Raw genomic sequence first — 6,000 nt, 5'->3', positions numbered from 1 at the left:
AAACTCCCAAGTAAGCAGAAAATGAGAAAGCAGCAACTGTGAGTCACACAGAACTACTGAGTATATTGAATGCAGGGTCAAGTAATCGACCAGAGTGCAAAAACAAAGAGAGGAACAAAACTACCAGGATGGTAGGGGACAAACTCTTGCTATTGAGGAGATCACAAAATAATAATAGAACCATATTGGAACCTGATTTGCTGTCCAATTCCTAGTGGTATACCCTTACATATACAGACTCAAAATATTAAATGGAACATTCCAGAAACAAACAATTCCTTTGTTTTAAATTGTACCTCACTGTGAGTAGTGTGATAAAATCTTGCAGCATTTCCTAGTGACTGGCCTGGGATGTGAACCACTCTTTCTGTAAATTTCCCAGCATATCCACACTGTACACACTGCTCATCTGTAAGTAGCGATCTGAGCTGATCAGATTGATGGGTGGAGTTACAGCACCTGTGTTCATGTAAAGTTTTATTTTATTTTGTAATGACCCAGAGCATAGGAGTGGTGATGCTGACAATTTGAATATACCAAAAAGAGGAAGCTACACAGTACTTTTTAAAGTGAAAGTGTGAAAGTACAGTAGGACATTTCGGGAGACCACATTCAATGTTCTCCACTCTCTTGTTAGTCATCACAATCTCTGCCTGTGTCTAATTTATAAGCCTTTAACATAGCTATGTATATATAGAACACACACACAGGGATATAGGCAGAGCATAGGCAGTCTGATGCTATCTGAGGCATCAGCCCTCCACAGCAGGTCTTGGAATTTAATCCCTGCCAATAAGAAGCACGGTGATGGCAAGGACAGTGATCACATTCAAGCCTGTATGAAGCTCGGCTAAAAGATGATGTGGAGTTCTTGTGTGATTTCTTTGTTATCATGAGATTCTTTTTTTCTTTCTCCCCTCCACCTACAATCACTATATCACTATATCTTCTTGTCATATCCTTAAGTTTCCCACCCTGTGATGCCTGACCCTATCTCTTCATGCACACGAACAAGTTCTTCCAAATGGAATAATTCTTCCCATCTCCCAAATATCCCTAATTTCATCTGTTTATCACTTATTCATGATGCAGTTCAGACTCCTCAAAGTAGCTCTTTTATAACCCAGCCAGGTCAGATTCTCTTCCTTTACTCCAAACAAACTTCCTGGTACTGCATATTGTGATTAATTCTCCTCAACTAGCATAAGTTTCTTTTGGGAGCACAGCTACTGTTTTGTTCTTTTCTGTATTCCCAGTGCTTGGTCCAGTACCTAGCACAAAACATATAATCCATGAAAATCTCAGTTTTTGGTAAGGCTCTCAGTCTTTGACCCTGTCAAAAGCCACTGGGTTCAATAGCTTTCTGTTATTACCCCATCTTCCAATAGATCTACTTGCAGCCTGTAGTATCTGAGGTGCACGATGATGACTTTCAGACCATAATTTCATGATGTACAAGAAATTCCCCTGGTTCAAAAGGAACTTATTGTCTGTCCCCTAATTTCCTTCAAGAATGGACACAGAGCTCTGAAGTTGACTCTGCTGGTTCAGGTGAGAGGATGTGGCCTGGACTAGAGGACTGATGGAATAAGAGGTGGGGATAAATTCTGGGCATGACACAGGCACTGAGTGCTTGGTGAAGAATTGGGCATGAGATGAACGAGGGAGGCATCAAGAATGTTTTTTGACTTGACCAGCTGAATGACTTACATTCAAAGAGAGGAAAGAATGGAAATGAAGCAGTTAAAGAGCAAAACTCCTTTGTATTTTCATATAATCAGATTTTTTTTTAATGTTTATTTATTTTTATTGGAGAGGCAGATTTAATGAGAGAAGGTGAGACATAGAGAAAGATCTTCCATTTGCTGATTCACTCTCCAAATGGATGCAATGGCTGGAGCTGAACCAATCCAAAGCCAGGAGCTTCTTCCAGGTCTCCCATGTGGGCTCAAGGTGAAAAGGACTTGGGTTATTCTCTGCTGCTTTCCCAGGCCATCAGCACGGAGCTGGATGGGAAATGGAGCAGCTGAGACATGAATTGACTCCTATATTATCGTGGCACTTGCAAGGGGGAAGATTAACCATTTGATCTGGTGCACTGGTCCCTCAGATTTCTTTCTGTATGGGCCTGGTGGCATGGCTGGCTAAGGGGCTCACCTTGAATGCACCGGGATTCCATATGGTCGCCGGTTCTAATCCCGGCAGCTCCACTTCCTCACTATCTCTTCTCTTTGTATGTCTGACTTTGTAATAAAAATAAAAAAATAAATCTTAAAAAAAAAAAAAGATTTCTTTCTGTCTACATTTTGTTTATACGCACTCAACTCATGGAATGGAAGTATGGATGGTTTCACATTTGGTAGTAGTATTGGGCAGGACACTGATCTCCCTTCCTTGTTCTCACACTTGCTGGTTGGGTGCTGCAGTCCCTTCCCATACAGGCAACCTCACCTTGGCATTCTGTATTGTGCTCTGGTTTTTGTCGCGACCCAACCTGGCTCAACCCACACTATTTTGGTGCTTGGATTTGCCAGTGGATGACGCGGACAGATTCAGCTTGGTGTTCCCCCAACCCCTGCCAATTGTATGCGAGTGGGTAACTTTCCATGGCCTGTTCTGGGCTGTTTCCTATCATGTTTCTTGCATTTACCTGCCGGGTCTGTGTCCTGCCAGAGGAGTTGCCCAGGCTCCTCCATTAGAACCCTTCCCAATGCCAGGTTTTGCACATACCAGTGGGTCCATAGCCAGCCCTACTCAGTCCACCTCCTGTCATAGCAGGAACAGTGGCTTTTCCTGACTGGCCTTCAACCCAAACTGGTCTTTGCTGTTGGATGTTTCAGCCCAGGCATGGTTTGTCCATACCCACATATGGCTCACACATGGCTCAGTAGGGGGTTGAGACCTTGCCTTGTCCATCCCACATCTATCCTAGTCCTCCAGGACACCAGAGGGTGTTGGGGTCTGGCCAGGTTCAGTGTATCCAATCCCAGTCCACACTTGTGCCAAGGGAGACTACAACCGTTTCCCGATCAGAATGCAGCCCCCATTCCAGGTCATATACCCCTTGGTGGGGACCTCCACCCAGCTAGGGTTGTCCCCTTAGCTCCCCAACCGGGCCTGTTCCCAGCCATAGATCACTTGCATGCCAGTGGTTGCTCTGACTCAGCTTGGCACAGCCTCTCACCTGTCCTGGGGGTCAGGTTTCTAAGCTGTGTTGCCCACAGGTCTACAGTTCAGTTTTACTTATTGTAGTTGGTACATGGCTCTTTGTTTGCAGTCAGTTTTGCCACTCCCTCCAGTGAATTCCAGGTTTGGGTTCTTATGTTAGATTTCCACCATGGTCTTTGTATTCCCAGCTCCTGGCTCACCAGTCTCCACCTTCTGAGGCTGCACTGTTGTCTGTACAACCTTTCTCCTACTTCCAATTGGAGTAGGTCCCAGGATTAGGGAGAGACCAGGAGATCTATATAGCTAGGTTGTTGGTGGTGATAATCTTGCAGGAACCTGCTGGCTGTTACGTCTGAGCACCACACAGACCTATTTTGACCCGCATGATGCCATAGTCGGTATTATTTTCTTGTGGGACCAGTGCAATGCACTGAGCTCAGTGAGTTTGCTCCCAGCTCAGCAAATGTGCAGCTCACTGTTTTCCCTTGCAGTCTTAAAACTTTTGCCACACTGTAAGAAATAGCACCTGATGTGCCACTACTAACTTGATCTCCTGGCCATCAGGTCTGAGGGCTGCCAGTACCTGTCTTGGGTGGAACCTGTAGGATGCCACATTGTTGCAGTTCACTGAGCCAAAATGAGTTCACTCTCTGCTCAGTGCCTGTGCAGTATTGTCCATACCCTTTGCCTCCTTAAACAAAATGGCACCCCACCTGATTCAGCTCTAGAGGGCAGACTGGGCTGTGATCTCTGCCATGTGCCAGCACTGCCTGTCTGCGATCTGCTGCTCTGTCTTTGCCCCTAGTCAAATCAAACATACCAGCAGGTTGGGCATTCTTTGTCTGGGTTCACCTCCTGATCTCCCAGTGAAAGTCCCTTCCCATCTGGTTTCTGGTGGAGCCACTTGCTGAATGCCACGGAGGTATCAGTCAATGCAACACCACATTCTTTTGTCCATTGCTTTCTTGTGTTTTTCAATCTACAGTTGCCCCTCTGCTGTTATTCTGTCTTCTTCTGTTTCCTGGAATGTGCCCTCTCTGTTTCATACTGGCTAATGTTTCTCTGTTTGTTTAAACGTGTCCTTCAAAGTTCCTGTCTTTTAATTTACCATTTTAACCATATTTAAAGGTATTCTTCTCTGAATTGCATGCATTCACATTGTATTGCTGTAACAGTATCATTCATTTTTTCAACTTCCCAAGCCATAACTCCTTACCCACCAAACAATAATGCCGTAATACCCTCTGTGCAGTCTCCGGCAACCACTATTCTATATTCCACCTCCATTAATTTGACTATTTTGATTATCTCATATAGGAGGAGTTACACAGTTTTTGTTCTTCTGTGACTGACCTATTTCACTTAGCATAATGTCTTTAAGATTTACCCCATGTGGCCACATGTGTCAGAATTTTTTTTTTTTGGAGTAATAATGTATCATATGTTTGTACCACATTTATCTGCTCATCTTTTGATGGGCAATTAGGTTGCCTCCACCTTTTAGCTATTGTAAACAATGCTGTTGTGAACATGGGTGTAAAAATACCTGTTGAAGAAGCAAATTTGAGGGAAATGCATACTCAGCTGGAGCATATACTAATTTTCTGTGTGGTGTTTTGAGGAAGCACCATATTGCTCTCCATTGTGGCTATATCAGTTTATGTTCCCACACACAATGCTCAAGGGTTTCTAATTTCTGTTTCTCTAACACTTGATATTTTTTGGTCTTTTTAAAAAACAGCCATCCCAATGAACAAGAAGTGGTCTATTGTTTTTGATTTGCATTTCTTGAATGATTAGTGAAGTTGAAGTTTTTATGTGTTTATTGGATGTTTGTATACCTTCTGTAGAAAATGGGAAAGATGTTTTTGGCCCTTTTTTAAAAAAAATATTTTTGATGATGTTTATATAGCTGATGGGGGGGGAGGGTCAAGAATTAGGGGAAAGTGAGTGAGACCATTGTTTCTACATTGTCTTTTTCTTCTTCCTGTATCTGGGGGAAAAGGAGGAAATAAGGGGAACAACCACATCCAGCTTCCCAACTGTCGCAGTACCTGGGAATGGGGAACTGCCACCTGATGTCCTCCCAGGGCTCCAGGTATGGAGCATATTCTGAGGGTTCTGCTCAAATAGTTTTGATAGTTCTGAAATGCTGTTGATCTCACAGTCCCAAGGATGAGGAAATCCTTCTAATTGTCCATTGGCTGGCATACTCCACCTCAGGGTCTCCACTTTTCCAGAAATTTGCTGTCATGTTTCACTAAGGTAGTTGATGAATTTGTTCTGTCCTCTTTCCCCAACTCCTCTATGCAAACCAGCAGATGCTGTGACCCAGCCCAGCTCTCTGCCTGCTACATACTCGGCCCTCATGTACACCATTGAGAGCTGCAGCCCAGTCAGAGTGATCCCCAATGACCCCCACTGGGCTGGCCCCCAGTCCTGGTTTCTTTGCCTGCCAACATGTGCAGTGAACTGGGCTGGTATGTCTCACCTCCCATTCAGCTCTTGTACACATAATTGGATACTGAAGCCTAACTCATTCCAATTGACTCCACCCTCAAACCCACACTCATGCCAGCAGGTGCCACCATCTGTCTAGCCAGGCCTCATCCCAGTCCTGGTTTTATATTCATCAGTGGGAGTTGCAGCTCATCAGAGAGGTGCCCACAGTTTCCCTACCTATTCCATGCCCCGGATCTTGTACTTTCCATGTGGTTCTGCAGTCTAGCTTGACAGAACTTGCCCTAGTCCCAGCATCTACCAGCTGATGCTATATCAAAGCCCAATCTGCCTGTACTTACTCTGGCTTATGTATGCACCAGTGGCTATAGT

This window comes from Ochotona curzoniae, unplaced genomic scaffold (assembly GCF_017591425.1).
Source record: "Ochotona curzoniae isolate NIBS_2020 unplaced genomic scaffold, NIBS_Ocur_1.0 contig_1071, whole genome shotgun sequence".
In the NCBI taxonomy this organism is placed as follows: domain Eukaryota; kingdom Metazoa; phylum Chordata; class Mammalia; order Lagomorpha; family Ochotonidae; genus Ochotona; species Ochotona curzoniae.
This window is presented reverse-complemented; position numbering follows the sequence as displayed.